Genomic DNA, 26,779 nt, shown 5'->3' with positions numbered 1-26,779 from the left:
TAGTTAGCTCTTACTCCATCGCGACTATGTGAACCAAAGGGTGATTCACACAGTTGCAACTTAAAATATTTCAAAGGCATATCATGAAAATAAGGCTGCAAGACTTAGGATAAAAAGATCTGGCAAAATTTTTAAATAAATCCTTATATAACATTTGATCATTTGAATATTTGAAAAGGTATGACCGTTGGACATGTGTGACAGGAAAACCCAAATTTTGGTGGGAGGGCAAATATGGGTAACAACTATGTTTGTTTCTTCTACCCATACTCTTGTTGATTGATGCAGGATTAAACTTGATACTGAGAGGGGCTAAATCAAAATCTAATACACTTTCTGAATTTTCACAGATTCATCCACATCTATCAACAACTTGTACATGTAAAACTTATAATGTAAATATATTGTAACATATAAGTCTGATCAATCACATGCATTAAAGTAAAACACATAACACAAAATTTGTTACCCAAAAACCCTCCAAGGTGAAGGTAAAACTGGGGTGGGAATGACACCCACAAATCTTCACTACTACAATGATAAAGTTAACCAGATAAGGTTACAATGTTTGACCATATGATCTATCCTGTGAGGGGTCTGCCCTGTTAAAAGCTTAAGAGATTGTTAGGTCTCACCTTGTTAGAGGATTTAACACTTACATTAAAGTAAGGACTCTGTTAAGAGATTTACAAAGATCTGTTAAGACCACTATGTTAAGAGATTTACGCTGATTCAAGTCTATTAAAACCAATTCAGTACTTGACTCTTAATTTTCTCTATAAGATGATTTTGAGTCTTCTCCTTGCTAGCTAATCCTCTCCTCTGATATGATATACTTGTCTTTCCCTTTCACTTTGGTGCAATGACTAGGTCACTCAGTCTGTTAGATGATAACATAACCATTCAATGACTTCTAAACTGATCTCAATCATTTTCTATCAATAGCTTCATGTTCACACATAAAAAAATTCATCTCCTTCTCTATAGGTATATGATCTAGGTTAAGATCATCACTATATAAAGATTTTTGTAAAAAAAAAATCTATATGATTCCATGTTTTGCCTCTTCATCTTGATCGTCGAACACACAACATAGGGATTAGTGATCCACAACGTGTAAATGTTTTGTAACAATCTCTAACAGTATTAAATGCTCTATAAGAACCTCTTCAAAACTTAAATATTCCTTCCAAGTTGGCATGTTAATCATTTTTCCTAAAACTCTATTCAATTCTCAACTTTCATGTAAACTATACATAGCTCAGCCTTTACTAGTTCTTGATACTCGACATTTTTGTTTCTTGGCCTTCATTATGCTCAGTACATACTAAGTAACTCGACACATGTGTTCTCAAAAATTGCTCAGTTGCTGATGAGCTTGATTCGTACGCAAAAATAATCTGTGATCCAAAAATTTACTCGGCTCCTATAGAGTTAGGTACATACTTACTTATGTACATGACTTGACCTATATAGAGTAGCTCAGTCATAGTGATGATCATTTGACTCTACCTTGTAAATGACTAAGTGGTTGACACTAATAGACAACATTGGTTAGACATACCAACAACTCCTATCCCATGTTCTCTAGCCTTTCTCTCATCCACCTCTTCCACCTTGGTTCCTCCTACACTAAGATTGATTATTGGGTCTTATAACAAGTGGGTTCAAGTCATTAAATCTCTATCATGGGAGTTGTTACATATCATCTATTTGTTGAATATATGACCTTGTATACACCCATAAAGTTTTGCATACACAAGTGGTTTCCCGCACAAAAATATCCACCCAATTCACACCAACCGCATTTCTTAACCATCATCCTAGCTTTCTCAAGGTTCTTAGTCCAATTAGGGATGATGAAAACTTGTAATTTCTCTCTTCAAATGGTTTCTTTTGGGAATTGGTTGTGCTTGCCTTGTTTGGAGGTTCTTGTCACAATTTTGAGGGGTGCTTAATTTGCACAATTTCTAATCATTCGTTCAATTATTAAGTATTAATTATTTGCATTGTATTTTGTACAACATTGATCAAATTCAAATATCCACATTTTAATAGATAAGAGGAAATGTTTTATTAAAACTCTACTTGATAGAATATTTTAGAATCATATTGCACCAATTATATTAGGTATAATAGTGCAACAAGTGATTATAATAAGAGATAAAACATCAATCATAATTTCATATGTACACTTGCCAACAAAATATCACTCACAATATGCATCACAACTAGGTGACATGAGGCTAAGGATACTATTAGCTCAACACCTGGTGGGTTGTTGGGAAATATGAAGGAGAAGATTGAGAATCATGAAGTGATGCTTTAGGACTGAGAAGAGAGGTTGGTAGCTTTAACGAGAAAATTGAAGATTCTAATAAGTTTGCTATCAAAGTGATGCATGCATGTTCGGTGATGCTCTCTGTCCTGCATGAAAAGATCTCTAGGACTGAGCTGAAGATAGATGAAGAATACAAAGACGTCTTCCAATTCCTTAAGGAAGAGTGGACTTCCACACTGCTATCAAAGCAGTTGGGAAGGAATTAGTTCTTTTGTTTTGTGGGTTTTTTTCAATTTTTTTATTAGCTTGGTTGGCTTTAGAACTCTTAACCACCCTACATGGCGTAGACACAATGTTTTTATTATTACCATGCTGCAAGACTTTACTTTGACCATTGATACTCTAAACTTTACATTTTTTATTTTTTCTAGAGGCAAATTGTGTGTTGTTGTTTGTGTGCTGAAAGTCTCTAGTGTTATTAATGTGCTATTAATATGCTAGTTTGTTATATGGGCCAACATTGTCTTGCTTCTTTTCATGATAAAAAAGTAGGTGACATGCACATATACCTTATCTCTTAAATCCTTGAAATAATGAATCATATATATTGCTCCAGTCTGAAATGTGTATGGCAATATAAAGGAGATAAAATATTAATTTCTTGAACCATAATCCACAACTACTGCCAATATTAAAGGAATGGTGCAAATAAAATGCCGATAAATGAGTCATACATCAATCTACATTAGCAATAACAAAGTACGATGAATATAAACCCAATATTATGTTATAAGTCAATAGCTTGAATCAAGGGCTCAAATCAATGAGACAAGTGGTCATATTTGACTCAACTATACATAATGTAGTAAAAAAACAACCACATGTAAGCATTTGAATAATTAAATAGTACACAAATCCAATTAGAATTTTACAATGATACACACCAGATTAAAGAGGTAAAATACAAGATATCATCCACTAATTTAATGTGAAATAAAACCATGACAATATATTAACAAGGGTTTGAAAAATTGACCATCTTAGCCTCATTAGGCCTTAGAAGTAGTCCAAAAAGGCCTAAGAAATAGTTACTAAATGCCTTTTGTGATGTAGGAGACATAGACAATTGAGCATCACAAATAGCATGAAAACATACAAATAATGCATAAAGAAAGACCCAATGAGATGATACAATATGGACAAAGAAAGATCATAGGCCATACTAGTGGACAACATTGAAAATATACCCTTATTCTAAAAGGCGTGGCTTTTAATTGGACTTTTCATAATGTGGTCAACATGAGCATCCACTATAAGAATGACATGAATGCCATGTAGGATTCAATTTAAACCCTTTATTCTTTGGCAGCCATTACTTTGGGAGATATCAATCAAGGCATTAACTATGAGATAATTGTTATGAGGTAGTATGGTTGTCGATCACTTGTCATTTATAGAGCAATTCCTCAAAAGGGTACCAACAAGTCATGAATGGAGAATAAAAAAAAGTGTATTCCTAAGATGGTTGATACAATGTAGGGGAATAAAAAGGTTGGTACGACGTATGGGAATAAATCCATTGGCTCAAGAAGCTAGACATGGTGCGAATTGAAACTAACCAAGTTTGGTGTTTCTTGCTAATGATTGGACCAAGTCAACCAATCTATAATCCAAGTTAAAAACCTTATGGATCAAGTGGAAGACGTATTCTATAGCCACCCATAAACATCACACACTAAGGAAGAAATTAAGGTTGAAAAAATAAGTTAACTTTGACTATTTAGCACTTTTAGTCTAGGAATTAAGCCTTAGTGTGTGATGTTTACGCCATCTGATATTCTACTTATATTGTCTACTTTTCCATAACTCCACTTAGAACACTATAGTTTCATGTTGAAATTTTATGATAAAGGCTTTTTTTTTTTTTTTTTTCAGATTTTAATTTATAAAGCGAGAAATGTTGGAATAATATATGTGTTTTAAGTTTGGGTTTTCAATATATTAATAAAGTTGAATAGTTCTAAATTAATTCACCAAGGAAGAGATACCATCTATATGATATGTTCTTTCTTTGCAGCTGAGTTTTTTCTTGAGGAAAAGAACAAATGATCATTCCTCTTAGAAAGGAAAGAGTATTAATGTTTATAAAGACTCATCCTTTCTTTTCCACTCCTTTGTTATGTGTCCTTCATTCATAATGTCATTAATGAATTGCAATTAAAAATACCTAAAATATGAACACACTTATGAGAAGAAAAGTTGAAGTACTTCCTTTTTGGCATTTCTTAGCAACATTGTGATGAAAAAGATTATCACTCATTCGCTTTTGTCACACTTCTTACCTACATTATAATGAAAGACACACATTTTCTCCCCTATTACCAGTAACTTTTTTATTTTGTGTAAGAAAGAAGACAAATAATTGCTTCTTTTAGAATAATGAAATATGTAACTCATCCCTTCTATTATACACTCTTGACTTATTTATCCTACTTCCTAGCCAACTTTGTGATTAAAAAGACATTTCTACCCTCATTTATCACAACTCACCCATATATTCTATGCCCCCTTTCTAATAATTTTTTATTTTGTGTAAGGAGGAGGACAAATAATTGCTTTTTCTAGAATGGGAAGAATGATCAGTCCCTTCTTTTCTACTCCCATACCGTGTGTACATCATCCATAATGTCATTAGTAAATTGCAATAGAAATTACTTCAAAAATACACATGAAGAAGAAAAATTGCACTACCTTGTTATATCATTTCTTGGCCAACTTCATGACGAAAAAGATATTACTCGCTCTCATTTATCACACTTCTTAGACAACATGATAATGTAAGAGATATCACCAACAAATTGTGTCACCCCTCAATCCCCACCTCCTCTTCCAATGATGTTTTTATTGTGTGTTAGAAGGGGAACAAATAATAGCTCCTCCAATATCCCTACTTTTCTACACCCATGTGATATGTGCATCATCCACAATGTCATTATTAAAAACAATTGAATTATTTCATATTTTACACTTGTTGACCACCACCATAATAAAAAAGATACCACCCATTCTCATTTGTGGCACTTCTTCCTAACATCATTATAATGAAATAAATATCACCATACATTTTGCTCCACATTTCCAATGATATTTATTTTGTGTATTAATGGAGGGCCATTTATAATGAAATTTATGACGTGTGCTTCATCCATAGCTTTGTCCTTCCTTGACCCCTCCAACAGGGGTCGCTCTCTGCTTTTTCATGACATCCCACACAAAATATCAGCGCACCGACTGAGTGGAAGCCAATGCGAACTACTACAGCAGCGATAAGAAATATTTATTATTATTAAAATATCTATTGGCTTTAATAAAGTGGGTCGAAAATGAAAGTGGATTTTGTTTTCAAATGTACCGTGGCCCCCACCAGATGTGGCGCTCGTTTTTCCAGCTGTCACCATCGCTGCTGCTTTCGAGCGGGCCCCACAACTCAACGGGCTGGCGTCCTTTTCATGCCAAGTGGCAATTTTGTAACCTAATTTAGATATTTAGGAATTGACTCCACCAATCAACTCGTACTTTCAGGCACACCGTGCTGAACTAAGTATTTTTTATGTAGCTTTTCAATAATGCTCTCATAAACTATGATTAAAAGAATTTAATGAGATATTTAAATATTTGTGTGGTGAGTTCATGATGGTTAGTGAAATCAATTTAAGTTTTGCAGTTGTGAAATAGACAAATAATAATTCTGAAAGAAAAAATAAAATTGTGTTCAATGTAATTTGATGAGGTGTAAATTATTAAATTTTTGTTTAGACAATTCATGATGATTAGTGAAGCGCGTATCCAAGTTAAAAAGTAATGAAATAAATAAATAATAGTTTTGTAAAGAAAGTAGATTTGTGTTTAGTGTAAACTAATAAGATGTATACATATATAAATTGTTAAAATGTATCTTAAATTAGTTCATGATAGTTAGTAAAATAGATAAAAGTTATAAAGTAAAGGAATGAATAAAAAATAGTTTTGTAAAGGAAATAAATGTGTGTCCCTGGGATAGTCCAATGAGATGTATGCACATAAAAATTACTCAATTATGTTTGTAGTCGATTCATGATAGTAAAATGGGTCAAAAAGTTCTTGTTGCAGACACCTAAATATTATTAGTTCAAACCATATTCGATGAAATAAATAAATAAATAAAAGGTTATAAAGTAATCGAATAAAAATAAACAACACTTTGTAAAAAAAGTAAACTTTGGTTTAGTATAATCCAATAAGATGTGTACATATATAAATCATTTCAATGTTTGTGTAGTAAGTCCATGATAGTAAGTGAAGTAGATAAAAGTTATAAACTAAAGAAATGAAATTTAAAAGGTTTTGTAAAAGAAAATAAATTTGTATTTATGGTAATCCAATGAGGTGTTTGCATATATGAATTATTCAAATGTTTATTTTATTTAGTGAGTTCATGATAGTGAATTGGGTAAGAATTAATGAAACATTAGCTTTAATTTCAAAAAATCAAAGGTCAAATCTATAATCATGGGATCAATCTCACTCCTACAACAATGGTTTATCATTATATGGAGAATGTACAAGGATGAATAGAGTACAATTAGTATGTGAGAATACATATGGATATGAAAGAATTTTGACCGCCTTGACTTGGTGAATACTTAAGGTTTTAAAATAGTGGCTTGATAAAATGTTAAGGAGCTTGTTCACTCAATAGGTCAATGGATATCCGAAATCATATCCCTTTATATTGGATTAATGATGATGACAAACATCAACTTAAACAACATTTAAATAAATGCAAATGTCTTAAATGATTATGCACATTTAATTATTGCATTACCCTTTAGAATTGATGTGTACTCTTTTGATTGTACAATTCCTCTTGCAATTTTTGTAAATCATGTTACATGTTTAAGTGTACAATGGATGTCTTTAAATACCATGACATAACACGTCACATAAAACATTAACTAAGATAATGCTTAACAGTAAATTATTTCCTCTATATAGAAACACCACACTTTTAAATTGATAAGAGAATTACAATAATTTTTAGGCTAGCACCAACATGTTCTTACTAACGATGAAGATCCCTCTCATTATAGTGCATGGTCCATAGATTCTCTTAATGGACACACCTTTAAGATTACATTCTATATATGCTTTCAATGATATTAAATGCAAAGTGTCTCCTATATATTTCCATGAGTTTGAAACTTCAACAATTAAATAAATTCTTACATGATTGAAAATTAAAAACTTATTTATCATCAAATATAAAGAATTAAACTATTTTGACATGTTTGAACCTACAAGAAAAAAAAAGATACAAATACTTTCCAAATTAAAAGTGCTACATAATTTATGCCGATTCCATTACTTGCATATATGGTACAATTATTTCTTTATTTAAATCTAGTAAGATATTATTTCACATATAAAATTTATTTCCATCTCATCTAGAAATCAAATCTACTTCAAAGTGCCATTAGAATATATATTCTAAATTCATTCTTATTCAGAATAGTAGGATTGAGATATTCAAACAAATGATGTGTTGTTAAGATTAGGGCCCGTTTGGTTGCCAAAATCATACATGAATTGGTATTTGTAATTTTTTAAAAATAAAAAATAAAAAATCTAATCTAGTGTTTGGGTGCACAAAATTAGAATTAGAATTCAAAAAAAAAAAGAATTTGGTATCCCTGTTTACCCCCAAGACCAGAATTTGATCTTGGACATATAAATAGGTTGAATTGATCAAATCTTTATTTCTAATTCCAATTTGGTTTGTCACTCACGCTACTCTGCAAACATGAACGCCTTCTTTGCTTCCATTCTTCGGATCCATAGAGGTCTTTTTATTTTTGCCTTGGTGTGTGGAAATGCTTGTACAACACAATAGAGACATGTGCATTGGCAAAGCTACAACCCTTCTCTTGCTTTTATCCATGAGAGACGCTACCAAGCCTAGGGCTAAATCTCTCACTTCTTTCATCTTAGAAAATAATGGTGATAGCAATAATCTCATCACATCCAAATGCTGAGGGGGATCTAGTTCAGGAATTTTGATGGAAGGACCATGCAAAAATTGAACATATTGGGAGGGAGCAAAAGAAGAAACTAGATTTTAAAAAATTTCAATTTCAATTTTCATTTTCTAGAACCAAACGTATATGAAATAGAAAATTCCAAAATAGAAAATCTGAAATATCAAATTCGAGTAGGCAAACCGGCCCTTAGAGTAATTGTGACTTGATCTACCCTACCAAGTTGACAAATGCTTCCAATTATGACTATTTGACATTTAATGTATTATTCAACCTTACAAATTGTAGGTGGAAATATAACATATGTATTTATTTCCTTATACTTTGAATGGACTAGTTTTAACTTGTGAATACTTTATTAATTAATCAGCTCTAAATTAATGTATTTGATATAGATTGATATAAGAAACATATTCTTGTTTTTGAAATTAAAAGTAACCAAAAACAAGGGGGTCAGCCCTTACAACCAAAATTTTGGTAACCAATACATCACCAGCAGGAACCAGCAAAGAACATTACTGAAATGAAAGAAAACTAAGAAGTAATTTAACCACAATATTTCTACCCAAACTTCTAACCAGCATACTACTATATTCCACTTGAATTCCACAAGAGGAAAGGTAGTGGCCAAGAATGACTCCTATCATGAAAAAACATTTCTCACTATGAAGAGAAAGGTTGTATTCTTGACACCTTTTTAACACATTTTCCAAGTTGGCATGAGCTTGTTCAAATGTGTCACCATAAGTGGTGAAATCATCCATATAGATTTCAACACAATCAACAGCTATGTTAGAAAATATGCTAAGTACCATGCATTGAAAAGTTACAGGTGTATTACATAATCTAAATGGTAAGGCAAAGTAAGAAAATTTTCCCCATGGATAGGTGAAAATTGTCTTATCCTAATATTCTTGAGAGATCTGGATTTGATTATAGCCATTGAAACCATCTAAAAATGAGAAATATCTCCTTCCTACTAGGTTATCTAATACTTGATTAATAAATGGTAGAGGAAAGTGATCCTTTTTAATGGCTCTATTAAGCTTCCTATAGTCAACACATACTCTCCATTTTCTTCCCTTCTTTAGAATAATAACTAGAGGTGACACCCACTGGCTATCAAAAATAAGATAGATAAATCCAACACTAAGAAGTTTTTGTAACTCTATCTTTTAATGTTGGGTTTACTCTCCTCTAGGATTGTCTCACTGGCTTAAATTCTAAATTAATGAATATTCTATGTGTACAAAGACTAGGATCTAAGCCCTTCATGTCAGTATAGTCCCATGCAAAGGCTTGTTGACTATCTTGCAATAGTTTAATGAGACTTCTCATCTAAGATGCACTAAGATCATTATTGACATTCAACGCTTTTCCTACAAAAATCTCAGCTCTCTTCACCTTATCCATCTTTAAAACCTCTACTATTGATGGAGATTTAATTTCATGAGGTAATAATATATGAAGGTGACTAGGTGCTATAGCAGATTGAGATGCATCACATTTAGACAATACAATTTGTAAGGATCTTGTAGGATTTGCAGAAGTAGACTCCTTAGAATCATACTGAATAGAAAGTATTGTAGCCAATACATCATCTTCTTCCTGGGATACAAAAAATGGGTTTCTATTAAGTATCATGAGTTGTTGAATAGAATTAACTTTTGAAGGATCATCACCAAGGTCTAGCCAAGAAACTTGGTCAAGATCTAGTTATGGTTGTGCAGGAGAGTACATAGTTAACTTTTTAGTCTTGGCACCATTTGATATTGTTATTTTTCCTACTTGACATACAATGCATGTATCTATAATGGCCAACCAAGGTCTTCTTAAGATTAATGGATATCCTCCAAGGGTGCCTCTAGGTGACATCACAACAAAGTCTAAAGGAAAATCTAGATAATCCAAGGTTACAAGGATATCTTCTATCATACCATCAGGCTTGACAATTGAGTTATCTACTAACTGAAGTATTCTAGGAGTGTCCCTTAATCAAATAATTCTAAGTCTTAACAAGACTTCTCTATTCATGACATTAATTGATGCTCCCAAATCAATCAAAACATTTTGAATTTGGATGCCATTTATGTGTATGGTAACCACAAGACTTCATTGGTCTGAATTCTTAGGTGTCAAGGCTTTTCTCAATATTAAATTAAAAAGTTGTCCTAACACATGGATAGTAGGAGAACCCTTTTTCTTTCTCCTAGATTGCTTGACACATAATTTTTTTAAAGCTTTATTATAAAGGGGAATCTCCTTAAGTGCATCCAATAAGAGAATCTATATAATCATTTGTTTAAGCTAGTCTAGGAGATTAGTTGCTACAAGATTTGGTTTAGATGGAGCTGTAGGAACTAACCATTACAAATATGGGGGAGTTAATGCTTGCGAAGGAGTTGAGGCATTAGTTGGTTGATTTGTTGGAACATTTTCAGTATCAGTGACCTCAGTTATTATAGGTCCTTTAGGTGGAAGCAACTTGGTTCTAGACCTTAAATGAATATCATTTATCTACAAACAATAAGTCTATTGCTTATTGTTGGGATTTGGTGTTGGCTAAGTAGGAAGTTGTGGTTGCTTCTGTAGGCTAGCATTGGTTACAGGAGGTTGAGGCATTAGGGCTTCCTACTAAGGTGGAGGCATCAGGGCTTGCTGCTAAGGTGGTTGGTTAGGACCCCACTAAGGTGCTTGCTATCAATTCCCCTGGTAGATAGGTTGCTAGTTAAAGCCCTAGTGAGGATACTAGTTATTTTGATGAGTCCATTGAATATTTTGTAGTGGATACTAAGGTGGTTATTGTTAGGCTTGGTTATACTATGGTTGATAGTTGGTCCAATTATTGTTCCAATTCTATCCTTGAGGGGGAAAATTTGGAGGAATACCGTCTTGCCACTGATTATTATCATAACCAAAATTATTTAGAGGGTCCTAAGTCATACCTTTTCTCTCAGCCCATGATCACCTTTGAGCAACATAGATCACTTCTCCTATATCCTCATCAATTTCTTTGAACTCAGTGGACATTGGTTGTGCATTCATAGCTACAATGGTCTTACATGTGTAGTTCTTCTTCCTTTCTTTGCAATGAGGGAAAAATTTAGTCAGCATAGCATTAACTTCATCCTTTTTCCTTTAGGCTTGCATGGTATCCAACTAAGTGGCGACATCATTAATAATATCTTTCTTGAAGTCAAATAGTAGTTTATATAACTTCATCTTAGATGCTCCTGACCCACCATTGGTCTTATGTGGTAGGATCCTTAGTCCTCTACCTTTCTTCACAGTAGCTCTTGAATAGTTTTGACATATCTCCTTGATTTCATTCCAAGTCCTTTGTATAATATCTCCTTTAGCCATTAGGACCAAGTTTTCTATGCTTTCTTCTTGCACACCTCTTAGAAAAAGATACTTTTACATTCCTCATTTAAGTTATGTTGTGTGTTCAACTGCACATTGAATAAGAATCTAGAAACATGGCCTTCCAAGGTTTCATCCTCCTTTAGTGAAATTTTAAAAATGGCATCCCCCTTCATATCTTGACCTCTATAATATTCTGTATATTGTTGAAGAAATAAATTAATCATTTTAGTCTAGTCTGTTACAACATTTTCACCCAACCCCATGAACCATCTTAAAGTAGCCTCCTTTAGAGTAGAGGGAAACAATTTCAACTTATGGGCATCAGTTGTGTAGTCATAGCTCCTACAGAGAATGTCAAACTCAAAGAGAAAGGTTTAAGAATCTTCTTTAGTAAGGCCATAGAATGTTCTTCAGATTTTGATTCCCTTTCTGAGGTGGAATAGGAAAAGGAAAGGTAGGCATAGCCATTCCTGGAGGAAAATGTGGTGCTTGATATATTAAAATGGCTAGTCGATTATCTATTTTTTTTTTGCAAAAAGAGGGGTAAAAATTTATTAAGACAGAAAGAAATACAACAAGGAGAGCTCAACAAGGAGCTCGATCCTGAGCAACAAGATCATCAAATTCTTGCACCATCTCAAAGGACAGTTGCCTCCTATCCCTAATATTCCAACCCGGATCATGACTAGATGTCCATTTGGCTAAACAATCAACAGTTCTATTCCATTCATGAGGAATATACGTGAACCTAATGAACTAAAAAGAGGAAGAGAAGAAAAGAATCTACTTAACAATAGTGGCCAGCTGCCAACTAACATCCTCAAGCTCTTGCGAAGAAAGCATGTTCACCACCACCTGGGAATCAGACTCACAGATAATCTTACTCCATCCCCACAAGCAACACTTTTCCACAGCATATAAAATAGCCCGAGCTTCCATGAGATTGTTAGTATAATCACCCTTATGAATTGAGAAGAAAAATTTAACATCCCCAGAACTACAACGAGCCACTCCACCAATACCAACCGGACCAGGATTCCCACGGGAAGAACCATCAGTGTTAATTTTTAGAACTCCATAGGGAGGAGGAGTCCAGTGCCCATCCCGGTTAACCCGACCCTTCCTCTGATGGTGAAGCTTCCTGGACATAGAAGGAAACCTATGAGCTGCAACCCCATCCTGTAGAGGAAAATTGAGGCGATTACAGATAGCAAGATCAACCGAATCCATACCCCCATCAAGATCACACTTCACAAGAATAGTTTCCTGAAGAGAATGTGATATTTTCCACCAAAGATGCAAAACACCAAGCCGAACATCTTGGAATATGCGATGATTCCTCTCCAACCAAATATGCCAAAGCATGAAAGATGGGCCAGTAATCCAAGAAACATGGAGAAAAGAAGACTTGGAGGGAGCAGTACCCAAGTGGGCCCAAAACTCAGGCAAAGAGGAAGCATGCTGACAAGAGCAACCCCAAGCTCTCCACCAAAGGTGCCATATCTGAGTAGAATAGGAGCAATGGAAGAACAGATGGGAGATAGACTCCTCTCCATTACCACACAAAACTGAATAAGAGGGGCCCTGAAATCCACGTTTACAAAGATTATCCCAGGTAAGACAACGGTTGTGAGCCACTAGCCACATGAAAAAATTGCACTTGGACCAAGAAACTTTATTCCAAACTTGCTTCCACCAAGGGACCTCAACATCCCCAAATAATTGTCTAGTTATCTCCTGATACCCAGCAGAGACATGATATTTACTAGACAAGGTACCGCCCCAATCCAAAACATCTGGACCAAGCAAAGAAGAACAATCTCTAGAGGCCAAAATTTGAGAAAGCTCCTGACGATCCATGTCTATACCTCTAGGAGGCCAATCAGAAGAATGCTTCCATCTGTAACCAACAACAGGTCCCAATTGATAAGGAGTCTTCTAATGAGCCACTTTATCCCATCCAGCGGCAAGAAAAGAGTCACAAAGAGGCTGAAGATGAGGGTATATGGATAAAATGGAAGGGAATCCATCCCAAGCATCAGACCAAAACAAAGCCTGAGAACCTCCTTTACATATCCAAAACAGACCCCTCTTTACCAACATCTCACCTGTCTTTAAAGTATGCCAAACCATTAAGCCACGACCTTTAAGAGGAAGTGCAGAAATAGAGTAAGGATCAGCACCATGAAAATATTTATGAGTAATAATACGAGCCCAAAGTTGATGTTGTCTAGAGTACCATCGCCAATAAAGTTTAGCAGCCAAAGCTTGACTACTCAATAGAGCAGATCGAAGACCAAGACCACCCTCCTTTTTAGGCCTACAAACAGTTACCCAATTAACCAAGCTCCATTTACTACTACGCAAATTACCACTCCAAAGGAATTGTCGAGAAAGAGCATCAAACTCCTTGAGAAAGTAAATAGGTGCAGCGTGAACCATGTTTCGATAAGTAGGAAGAGCTTGGATAATAGCTTGAAGAAGAGTAACCCAGGCAGCAGTAGAAAGCCATCTATGAGTCCAATGATTTACCTTATCCTGAAGCTTGGAAACCAAATTTTGCCAGAAGAGACATGGCTACCTGGAAACAGCAATAGGGATGCCAAGATAAGTCAAAGGAAGTGATCCTATCTGAAACCGTAGGATACCAACAATCCTGTGCTGAATAGAATTAGGAGTGTTAAAAAAGTAAATGGAAGATTTGTGCTCATTAATTTTCTAGCCTGAAGCTGCCAAATAAATGTCCAAAGCATGTCGAAAGGCTTCAGCTTCCTTGATCGTAGGAAGACCAACAAGAGTAGAATCATCAACAAATTGAAGATGGGAAAGAGAAGGTAAGCCATTACCCCATCGCCAGCCTTGAATAGAATTCTGGGACACCTGATGCTTAATGAATCTGCCCAAGCCTTCAGCCATGATGATGAATAGATATGGGGAGAGAGGGTCACCCTGGCGGAGGCCTCTAGAAGCACCAAATAGTTGAGAAGGTTGACCATTAATAAGAACTGAAAAAGAGGCAGAAGTAACAAAACTCATAATCCAACTCACCCAATCAGAGCTAAATCCAAAAGAAAGAAGAATACTCCTTAGGAAGCTCCATTTAACTCTATCGTAGGCCTTAGCCATATCTAGCTTAACAAACATGGCTCTCTCCCTTGAAGTAGCCATAGAGTGAATAGCCTCAGTAGCAATAACCACCCCATCCAAAATTTTTCTGCCAGGAACAAAACCACCTTGTTCTTCTGAGATAATAATGGGAAGCCACCTTTTCAGTCTCTCAGCAATCAACTTAGTAATAACTTTGTAAACCACATTACATAAGGCAATTGGTCTAAAACACTCCAATTGATTAGCATCCTCTGTCTTAGGAATAAGAGTCAAGAATGTAGAGTTCAAAGCTCGAAGCATCTGCTTGCTAGCATAGGATTCTTTAACCACCTCCAACAAATCATGATTAATGATGTCCCAAAATTCTTGAAAGAATTCAACTAGAAAGCCATTAGGACCAGGAGCCTTCCCCTTAGGCATGCCAAAGACCACCTCCTCCAGCTCTTCCAAAGAAATAGGACGCATGAGATAATCATTCATTTCTTGAGTGATAAGGGAAAGAATACAGGACAAAATAAGATTTTCTTCATTATCAGCAGGAGGAGAGTCCTCAGAGAAGAGGGTGGAGAAGTACCAAATAGCCTCCTGGAACAAAGCTAGCAAGGAATTCAGTTGGATACCTTAAGAATTAACCAAAGAAGAGATAGTACTCTAATTTCGATGAGATTGCATTGTTTTATGGAAAAAGGCAGTGTTACGATCACCTTCCTGGAGCCAATCAACTCTAGCCTTTTGCTTCCAAAAAAATTCCTCTCAAAGTTTCGATTCTTCTAGAGCTCTAGAAGCAAGGGATTCAGCCTTGCCAAGAGCCTCTGAGAAACCTCGATCTCTAATCTCCCTTGTGATGACATCAAGATCTTCTTGAGCAAGCCTTTTCATAAAGTGAAGGTTCCCAAAGCATTCCCTATTCCATATCTTGAGCTGCCTTTTAACATATTGAAGCCTTTTAGAAAATGAGAACATTGCAGTACCATATGCAGGAGCACCATCTTTCCACCAACAGAAAACATAATCATGAAGAGAGGAGTCCTGAAGCCACATCAACTGGAACTTAAAAGGAGGATGCTTCGGAACATAAGCCCCTATAGCGGAAAATTTGATTGGCCAATGATCTGAACCCCTCCAATCAAGGATTTCTGAAGAGATAGTAAGGGTGCCACTAACCCAGAAGCAAGAAACAAGAAATCTATCTAGACGTTCTGAGATAGCAGCAACACCAGTCCTGTGATTATTCCAGGTATAGAGACCATTAGAAGGCTTAACATCAGAGAGATGCAAAAGAGATATATGTTGTCGAAGAAGAGCAGAAGAAGGCCCCAATCTAGCCAAACCACCATACTTCTCCTCCAGACTTAAAACTGAATTGAAGTCCCCTGCTAACACCCAAGGATGATAAGGATGACAATTTCTAACATATTGAATATGTTCCCAAAGTTCCTCCTTTCCCACAAGATCAACAGGTGCATACACATTAGTAACCATGATTACCTCTCCTAAGTCTAGAGTAGAAGCTGCCATAGAGAGAGTTGAGCGAGAAGACATCCAGCCAAGAGGAGAAATTTTTTGAGGATCCCAAAATATAGCTAAACCACCTGCACTGCCTATTGTCCCAACATACTGGCATTGGCCACGAGACCAAATACTAGAGGCATGTTGGACCATAGACTCCACAGAGAGCTTAGTCTCTTGGATACAAAAAACATCAGGGCTATGATCAACCACCAAGTTATGAATAGCCTTTTGTCTAGGGATGCTATTCAACCCCCTTACATTCCATGAGAGAATAATCATCATTGGGTAGAATTGGGAAAATGAGAATCCAAAGGTTTCACTGAACCAGACTCAATCAATATATCGTCTGTGAGTTTAATCTTCTCTTGGTCTATTTTGCGCCCACTCCTTAGAGGAGTAGAAGAAGCCCGCTTAAAGGGTCGAGACATCAACCCCAAGGGGAGAGGAGAAACCTTGCCCTTACCTGATGGTAGCACATCCTTAACCAAGTTAGCTAAAACAACATCATTATCCTCCAACACTGCAGGATTCACTAGAGCCTCTGTCACAGGAGCTACAGGGCCCTCATAGTTCTGATATACTACAACTTGGGATTCCCTACAAGCATCATTAGGAACAGATCTCTCATCTGGGCAAACTGGATCAGAAGAGATAGGAGGAGGAATACCCTCCTCTAGAACCATACTATCCAGCACCTCAAAGCGGTTAAAACCTAAATCAGATAATCTTTCTTTCAAAGGCCTCTTTTGACCACAGCCCTTAGCACGAGGGCGAACAGGGGTAAATCCATCCTTATCCTACATTTGAGCCTTACCCTTACATGTAGCATCTTGCAGATTCATCCCCTTGGTAGTATTAGCCATTTGAGATTGTCCTTTCCCTGTAGTATCTGCCAAACCACCAGTATTGCCAGCTATAGAACCATCCACTCCTTTGAAACTTGAGTTACGGGGGCACTAACGTAGTAAATGACCATACTCATGACAAATCTGGCAACGGAAAGGGAGAGATTCATAATCTAACTACTGCACCCAAGAAAAATCCCCCATACAAATTTCCAAAGAATCTGGTAATGGGTTATTCAAATTAATTTCAACAGAAATTCTAGCATAAGAAATAACCTTTTTATCGAGGGATTGATGTGCGATCGCAGTCGGCTTCCCCAACAAAGTAGCAATTTGTCGAAGGATGTCTTCATGCCAAAATTCCAAGGGAAGACGAGGCAAGCGAACCCAAACTGGCACTGTTGAAGGGAGATCCTCAGCAAAATTAAAACCTAAATGCCAAGGTTTGACAAATAACCCCACATGGTTGTAGAAATAAGGGCCTCCTTCAAAAACACGATCCTAATCAAACATGCAAGAGAATACAACAAAAAAATAACTATTCCCCGCCAACATAATCTCCATATCACCTTCCACCTGCCATGAGTGGCGGATCCATGCCTCAAGAGCGGATAGGGAAATCCGAATTCCAAGAAATTTGCATATCAAAGCATGCTTGGTCCAATAATCAATGTCCTCCATTATAGCCGTTGGAGGAATAACTAGAACAGGGCGATCATGGCTACGTGGAAAACAACCATTAACTTTTTTCAACTTGGAGCTCTCCCCTGAATAAAACGATTCAGATCGCATTGCATGCATAGTTGGAGAAGAACCATCTGTTCTCACCAACGAAGAAGAAATCCCAGGCCCTACCATGCAAACAATAAAACCCCAATCCAAAATTGACTGCAGAAGATTTCCAAAAACATCGACGCAAATTATGTCCAGTAGCTAGCAATCCAAACAGAACAGAAAAATAGTAAAGATCAAACACCAAGAACAGGCTAGGGGAAAAACCCTAGCCCAGCCGGTAGCCAACGCTTCTCCACATTCTCCTCCCAAAAAACACTTTTCAAAATCCATCAACTCATCAGCTAGTCGATTATCTTGATATGCAGGCTCAACAAAAATTTCATTTAAGTGGAATGATTCTTCTAAAGATGAAGAAGGTATTTCAGCTTGAATATCAGCAAATAAATTTTCAAAGGGTTTGTCTTCATCATTCTCTCTTTGGGGTTCATCTATTTTAGGATGAACATCATTGGATGGTTCTTCCTAATTATCATGAGGAACAAATCTCCCAAGGTGGTCTCTTATTCTATGCATAACATGTTTCTTTAATACTAAATTCTATTCTACAGGGAATAAAAGTGCAACTACAAAGATTGGTTTCAATTAAAACCATTCCCAGAAATGATGCCAAAAATGTTTGGCCAAAGAAAGAGATCAAAATACTACAACAATGGATTGCTTAATCTAGGATTGGACATCCTGAATTTTTCTAACCCAACTCATTTGGACTCAATTAATTTATCAACCAGGGACATAAACTTGAAATGATGTCTGCAAAGTATATGCTTCAAACTCTCTCAACTTAAGAATTATTCTATAGAAATTCATATGATTATGCTATAGGAAATCTACACTAAAGCTAAAAATCAAATCTATTTTTAACAAAGCATAACAATATAGTTGAGAACTACTTCAACTACCTATGTTGCAGAAATAAAAGAGTCTACACTAGTTCTACGAACTGAAGGTAAATTCTATACTAATTAATTAGTTCACTTCCTATGTGGGCCCTCATAGAGAAGTGAAGCAGAACTACTCAAAGATGGAAACCTAAAATGATCCTTTTATTCATAACAATAGTAAACATACATACTGATAAATAGAAAGATTATATTCAATACTCAAAACTTAGAAAAATTCTTCCTTCTACTAAAAACTACTAATTAAATTCATCCTTCTGGAACACAACCTTCCAGTTATTTAAAAATAAACTAGGAACAAAATTCCTAGATTTTATAATTCATTCACTACTAAAACAATGGATGGCATTGAATATTACAAGTGATGTATTAAATTCAGAACCAAATGAAACATGAATTTAGGAGCTCGCGACCCCTAGATTTCCTGCTTTGACTCATACTTTCCTAAAAATGGGCACTAGCTGTTATGGACAAAACTATTGGTGATGTGGATGGTCATTAATGAAATTTACCACCATTTTCTTAGTTTGTTGACTCTGCTTAGCTCAGTTGACTTTACCTTTGAATCTACAAAATATTACTGTCTCCAAAGTAATAGCACACATCAAGACTAATTCAAAATATGTCATCTAAATTAGTTTACCCTATGTCACATTGTTGTAGGAGAACTATCCAACCTAGCTAAGGAAAAAAACATCATTCTCACTACTTTTGTAATCAAATGACATATCATTTCATAGCACATTCATTTTATTCCTAGAAAGTAATTATGCACACATTTGTCTGAAATTATCATAAACATCATTATCTTAAACATCAAAGTTTTTAGAAAGGTTGTAAATTCAACTAAAAATGAAATAATAAAATAGACCATATTCTAATAACATCAGCATTAACAACCATCACAAAACTATTGGGTGAAGAAATAGACAAGAGTGCAACCTCATTTGGAAATTATGAGGAAGCCGAGTCAAGAATCACAATAGACTTGAAGACAACTTCCATAGTACGAAAGAAAAAAAAAATTGCAAAGAAGCTAAAGGAAAGATTTGGTGAAGGTGGGAAGAAGAAGAAGATGATGATGATGAATAATAGCAACTAGCCCAAGCCCCACTTGTACTTACATAAGGTCAGGAGAGGACCAAGATGAAGTAGAACATAATGAAGGTGCTAAGGAAGAAAAAGCCAAGGAAGCATCTAAACTAGCATAATAGAAGAAGAGGAAAGCTACGGAGCCATCAATGAGTGAACCAAAGAAATTGTGAGACCTACACAACACAATCCAACAGTACCTATTACCAAGGCTAGCACAAGGGCAACTACAAAGAAGACACAAGAAGTTGAAAATCCTAAAGGAAAAAGGGCTATTGCTACTACAAAGGAGGATGATCTTGAGAAGAAACATAGGAGAAATTATTCACCTTTGACTAAGTTAGATGAGGAGAGGGTAGAATCAAATGACAACAACCAATTCCAAGTGGTAAGCCATAGTTTCTCTTCTAGTTTAGACAACTTTTGTGACAATATTAAGAATAATGCAGATTTATCAAGGTTCACACATGTTGAGTTTGATAAACTTGGAAAGTTAGATATGAATAAGGTGGAAGAGTCTTTATATAAGATGATTGCCACATTTAAGAACACTCCTATTGAGATTGCCAACTCATTACCCAAAAGTCTATATGAAAAAGTTGAGCAGAGGTGGCAATACAATTTAAAAACTGAAAGGAATATAACAAAGACTGCTCTAGCTAGAGTAATGCTAGATTTGGAAAAGTCATCAATGACTAAGGCCATAAAAAAATACAAGGAGATATTTTCTCCCGAATATAGAGCCTTTAATATTTTTTAGAAAAACATTGAAGAGGTTGTCAAACAAAGCAACCATATATAGAAAGTCATCTATGGGTTCACAACAGAAAAGGTAACTGAACAAGCAATCGAGGAGGTTAATGAAGAGAGAGATTATCAAGAGGCAGTAGAGACTTCTTGATGCAGGAGCATTTAGAGGTATAAGGGCAATCCTGTGTCACCCAAAAAAAAATGTACTTAGACTTAGTTTCTATTTCATGTGTTTTCATTTTTGGACACCCATTTGAGTCAAATAAAGGTTCCAACTCTCACAGTTCAACTATCAGTGTGCTAGAAAATCTTGAAAAAATAGGAGCATGCAATTTGGCCATCATTTTTGTGACCTAGAAGGTGTGAATTGGCCAGATGAATGTAATTGTGATTTAGAGCATTCTAGAAAAAGAATCAGGTCAAAAGGCTCCACGGTTTGAAAGTTATTGTAGTTTTTCAGGTTTTGGAGACCTCCTAAGAATGCTTCAAAGTCAGGTTAGGGGCATTAAATGACCTCAAAAAGGAACAAAAAATGGGGGATGAGCAAAGCTTCTCCATAGGGCTATAGAGCGCTTTGAGAGCTTTCCAAAAATGTAAACGGTTAGTCAATCGGAGCTACGGTTCAAAAGTTATGCCTCCTGAAAGTTTGGGTACCGTTTTTGGATTCTTCTAGATTTGCACCGACTTCTAACGCAGCTTCTGGAACCTTTTATTTAGTCAGTGGATGCCTACTGGCACTTTCTAGAATTTACTCCTAGTCCTTAACCCTTCGGGGTCTATTTAAGGAGGTTTCTGGCATTGTAAAAGGCAGTTCGGAGTGGAGTTTGAGAGGAGGTATTGAAAGGAGAATTTATCTCTAGATTTATGCTATTGTAAGCCCTTAGGGCATGTTTTGAAGTTTATTTTCTCTGTACTATTTGTACTAGCTTATTTTCTAAGTTAATATAATTTTCCCTTTTCTGTTGTGTACATTATGTTCTTGGGTTGTGTCCCCATCAAGGGGTATCAGAGCGGTTTTCCTGAGTGTGTAGACAGAGCGCCGACTGTGAGGCAGTTTGCACCAGGATTGTGTGGTTGTGGGATCGAGTTAGAAGATGCCTCCATGAAGAGAGCATGGTGGAAGGGCTAGAGCTATTAATCCTAAGGAGGTTAGAGCCCTCCAAAGGCAGGTGCAGGCATTGTAAGAGGAGCTCTATAGAGGAGCAAATGTTGCCGCAGGTGACGACTATGAGGATGACAATGAAGAAGAAGTAATGGAACAAAAAGGGGAATTTGATGAGAAAGTTTTGAATCATGTAGAGGAAAGGCTTTTTAGGGCCATTACTAAGTTTGGGAAAAGATCTACAATTGAAGTGGGTGTATTTTCAGGAAATCTGAAACCAGATGAGTTCATCAATTAGATCAATAAACTGGAAGAATACTTTGAGTATGAGGATATAAGGGACCCAGATAGGGTTAAGTTTGCAAAGGCAAAACTGAAAGGCCATGCCAAAATCTGGTGGCAAGAAGTTCAATTGGAAAGAAACAGAAGAGGAAAGGAGAAGATTACAAGATGGGATCACATGGTGGACAAATTGAAGAAGCAGTTCATTCCCGTGGACTACAAGATTGATTTGTTTAAGAAGATGCATGGGTTAAAGCAAGCAGGAAGATCAGTCCAAGAATTTATAGAGGAATTTTACCGACTCTTGATTAGAGCGGGGCATGCAGAAGCAAATAAGGAGAAGGTTGCTCGTTATATTAGTGGGTTGCGACCTAGCATCCAGGAGGAATTAAGTCTGGTAAGAATGACCAGCGTTGAAGAGGCATACCAGTTTTCCCTACGAGTTGAAGAGAAGCTAAATAAAAGGTTTGAAGGAAGACAAAGAGGGCGGGGTCAAGGAGGAAGGGGAAGCAGTAGGTCATCTGGATGCCACAATGAAACCCAAAAGAAAAATGAAGATGAGGGTACTAGCAGGAACCAGAGGAATGAGGGTTTCAACCGCCCCCATGACCAAGACTTTGGAAATCAGAGAGGAAGAGGTAGAGGACATGGACAAGGAAGAGGAGGCTTTTGTGGTACCTATTTCCATTGCAATGAAGAAGGTCATTGTACCTTTGAATGCCCTCAATGACAAGGAAGGATAGATAGGAGAGCTGAGGGCCAAGCAAGGGTTGCTAATGTGGATGAGGATACACAATCATCACATTCAAAAGATGCAAAAAGAGGAGAGACCTTGGTAAATAAAAGAGTCCTACTAAGTGGTGAGATTGAACCAGGACAACGGATGAGTTTGTTTTGTACCAGATGCAAGTGTGAGGATAAATGTTGTGACGTGATCATTGATGGTGGTAGCACTGATAACTTGGTATTAGAAGAGATGGTCTCTAAGCTGAATCTTAAGAGGGAGAAACATCCCCAGCCCTATCGGATTGCTTGGGTAAAAGATGATCATAAGGTCCTGGTAAGTGAACAATGTTTAGTAAAATTCAAAATTCGGAGTTACCATGATGAAGTTCTTTGTGATGTTATTTTGATGGATGTTTGCCATCTATTGTTGGGTAGACCATGGCAGTTTGATAGACATGCAGTGCACGATGGACATGCAAACACATACTCTTTGACAAAGGATGGAGTTCGCCACAAATTGAATCCCATGAAAAAGGAAGGTGAAAAGGTATGTAGCAGTGCTAGGATTTGTCTTGTTGATGGAAGGAAGTTTTTAGATGGCATGAAACATCAGCATATGTGCTATGCTTTGATTCCTAGGAAAGATAAAGAAGGTAGTAGTGAAATACCACTTGAAGTTTCAAATTTACTAGGGGAGTTTGGAGATATTATCTCTGATAATGTTCCAAATGGATTGCCACCAATAAGGCAAATTAGTCATCAGATAGATCTGATTCCAGGAGCTAGTTTTTCTAACAAGGCTACTCACAGGATGACTCCTACTGAAATAGAGGAGCTAAATAGATAGGTTCAGGAGCTGTTGAGGAAGAGCTTGATTTGAGAGAGCTTGAGTCCATGTGTAGTACCTGTAGTACTTGCACCAAATAAGGATGGAGAGTGGAGGATGTGTACAGATTCTCAAGCTATAAATAGGATAACCATCAAATACCAGTTTCCTTTGCCAAGGATGGAGACCTTATGGACTGCTTGAGTGGAGCTCAATACTTCACAAAGATAGATTTGAAGAGTGGTTATCATCAGATACAGATTCGAGAAGGAGATGAGTGGAAAATAGCCTTCAAGACCAAGGAGGGTCTTTATGAGTGGTTAGTCATGCCCTTTGGATTGACGAATGCCCCAAGCACCTTCATGCGGCTCATGAACGAGGTACTTAAGAAGTTCTTGGAAAAATTTGTTATTGTCTATTTGGATGATATTTTAATTTTCAGCAAGATTTTGGAAGAACATTTACTGCATATTCGTAGTGTCCTTGAAAGGCTAAGGGAAGAGAAACTATTAATTAATCTGAAGAAATGTATCTTTGCAAAAAGGGAGTTAGTCTATTTGGGGTTTGTTATATCACCTGAAGGTCTCAAAATGGATCCAGAGAAGGTAAAAGCCATCTTGGAATGGCCTACTCCAAGGTCTGCTACTGAGGTAAGATCATTTCATGGTCTGGTTAGTTTCTATAGGAAGTTTATTAAGAATTTCAGTGGCATATGTGCACCCCTAACTGATACAATAAGAGGGGATAGAAAAGAGTTCAAATGGACTACAATAGCTGTGAGAAGTTTTGAATTGCATAAGAAGAAGGTGATAGAACAACCTATGTTGGCACTTCCAGATTTTAGAAAAGTGTTCTAGGTGGATTATGATGCTAGTGGCAGCGCTATTGGGGTTGTATTAAGCCAAGAAGGTAAGCCTATTGCATATTTTAGTGAAAAATTGAATGATGCAAAGAAGAAGTATTTTGTTTATGATCAAGAGTTCTATGCAATAGTTCAGGCCTTAAAGAAATGGAGGCATTATTTATTGCCAAAGGCATTTGTTTTGTATATTGATCATCAGGCATTATAGTACCTAAATAGCCAAGGTAAATTGAATCAGAGGCATATGAAGTGGGTAGAGTTCTTGCAGAGTTATACATTTGTGTTGAAGCATAGAAGTGGAAAATCTAACATGGTTGCAGATGCACTAAGTAGGAGACAGTTGTTGCTTATAGTAATGCAGGTTGAAGTAGTTGGGTTTGATGAACTCAAGAATTTTTACCCGAAGGATCCTAATTTTGCTGAAGCATGGAAAGCTTGTAAAGAACCTGTTGCTGTAGATAGAACCAAGTGGTTAGACTATTTGATTCAGGATGGCATGTTGTGCAAGGGTAGTCAATTATGCATTCCAAGAAGTTCCATGAGGGAAAATCTGATTAAGGAGAAACATAGTGGAGGGATGGTAGGACATTTTGGTCGAGATAAGACCATTGCCATTCTTAGAGAACATTATTTTTGGCCTCAAATTTCACAGGATGTGAAGAAGTTTGTACAGAGTTGCCAGGTTTGTCAAGTTGCCAAGGGGTTTAGTCACAATACTGGCCTGTATCAGCCATTGCCTATTCCATCAAGGCCATGGGAGGACATAAGTATGGATTTTGTTCTTGGATTGCCAAGGACACAAAGGGGTAATGAATCAGTATTCGTGGTGGTTGATAGGTTCTCCAAAATGGCACATTTCATTCCATGCCACAAAACTCATGATGCTGTCCATATTGCAGACTTGTTTTTCAAAGAGGTGGTAAGACTACATGGTCTTCCAAGGAGCATAGTTTCTGACAGAGATACTAAATTTGTGGGGTATTTCTAGAGGACATTGTGGAAAAAGTTGAGAACTGACTTGAAATTTAGTTCCACGCATCACCCACAAACTAATGGCCAAATAGAAGTGGTAAATAGAAGTCTAGGCAATTTGCTGAGATGTTTAGTTGGGGATAAGCCCAAGGGATGGGATTTGATTCTACCACAAGTAGAGTTTTCTTATAATAACTCTATAAATAGGAGTACTAGAAAATCACCATTCCAAATTGTATATGGGAGTAGCCCAAGGACTGCACCAGAGCTGAGGAAGATAGAACAAGGGAAGAGGACAAGTGCTGAAGCTGAGGAATTTTTTGAACATATCAAACGTCTACATGAGGAGGTTCAAGCAAACATTACCAAGATGAATCAAGAGTATAAAGCTAGGGCTGATCAAAGGAGAAGACATAAGGAATTCCAAGTAGGAGATTTAGTCAGTGTGCACTTACGAAAAGAAAGATTTCCAGCCGGTACTTACAACAAGCTGAAAATAAAGAAATTTGGCCCCAGCAAAATTTTGAAGAAACATGACTCAGGAAATGCATATGAAGTGGAGCTGCCAGATGGTATTCCCATTTCTCCCATTTTCAACATTGCAGATTTAACAGAGTATCATGATGATGGTGCAGATGAGGAGCTGGTGTTAGAGCCATGTCCGATTCTTGCTTCTAAGAAGGAGGAGATAGAAGACATTCTAGATCATCGTGTGGGTAGGAGTACCAGAAATAGGTAGTATGAAGAGTATTTGGTGAAGTGGAAAGGACGGCCGATCAAGGACTCAACTTGGATTTCAGCAGCTGAGGTTTCCCATTTGGGATTTCCTCTACCATTCATAAAGTGACAAGGTCACTTTTCAATCTACCCTGGGTGTCTGATGCAAGAGCATCCAGAGGTATAAGGGAAATCCTATGTCACCCAAAAAAAATGTACTTAGACTTAGTTTCTATTTCATGTGTTTTCATTTTTGGACACCCATTTGGGTCAAATAAAGGTTCCAACTCTCATAGTTCAACTATAAGTGTGCTAGAAAATCTCGAAAAAATAGGAGCATGCAATTTGGCCATCATTTTGGTGACCTAGAAGGTGTGAATTGGCCAGATGAATGTAATTGTTATTTAGAGCATTCTAGAAAAAGAATCAGGTCAAAAGGCCCCACGGTTTGAAGTTATTGCAATGTTTCAGGTTTTGGATACCTCCTAAAAATGCTTCAAAGTCAGGTTAGGGGCATTAAATGACCTTGAAAAGGGCCAAAAAATGGGGGATGAGCAAAGCTTGTCCATA

The sequence above is a fragment of the Cupressus sempervirens genome, chromosome 5, assembly GCF_028749045.1.
Source record: "Cupressus sempervirens isolate cs-2001-9-10 chromosome 5, ASM2874904v1, whole genome shotgun sequence".
Classification (NCBI taxonomy): Eukaryota; Viridiplantae; Streptophyta; class Pinopsida; order Cupressales; family Cupressaceae; genus Cupressus; species Cupressus sempervirens.
The sequence above is the reverse complement of the archived record's forward strand: the minus strand, read 5'-3'. Positions refer to the sequence as shown.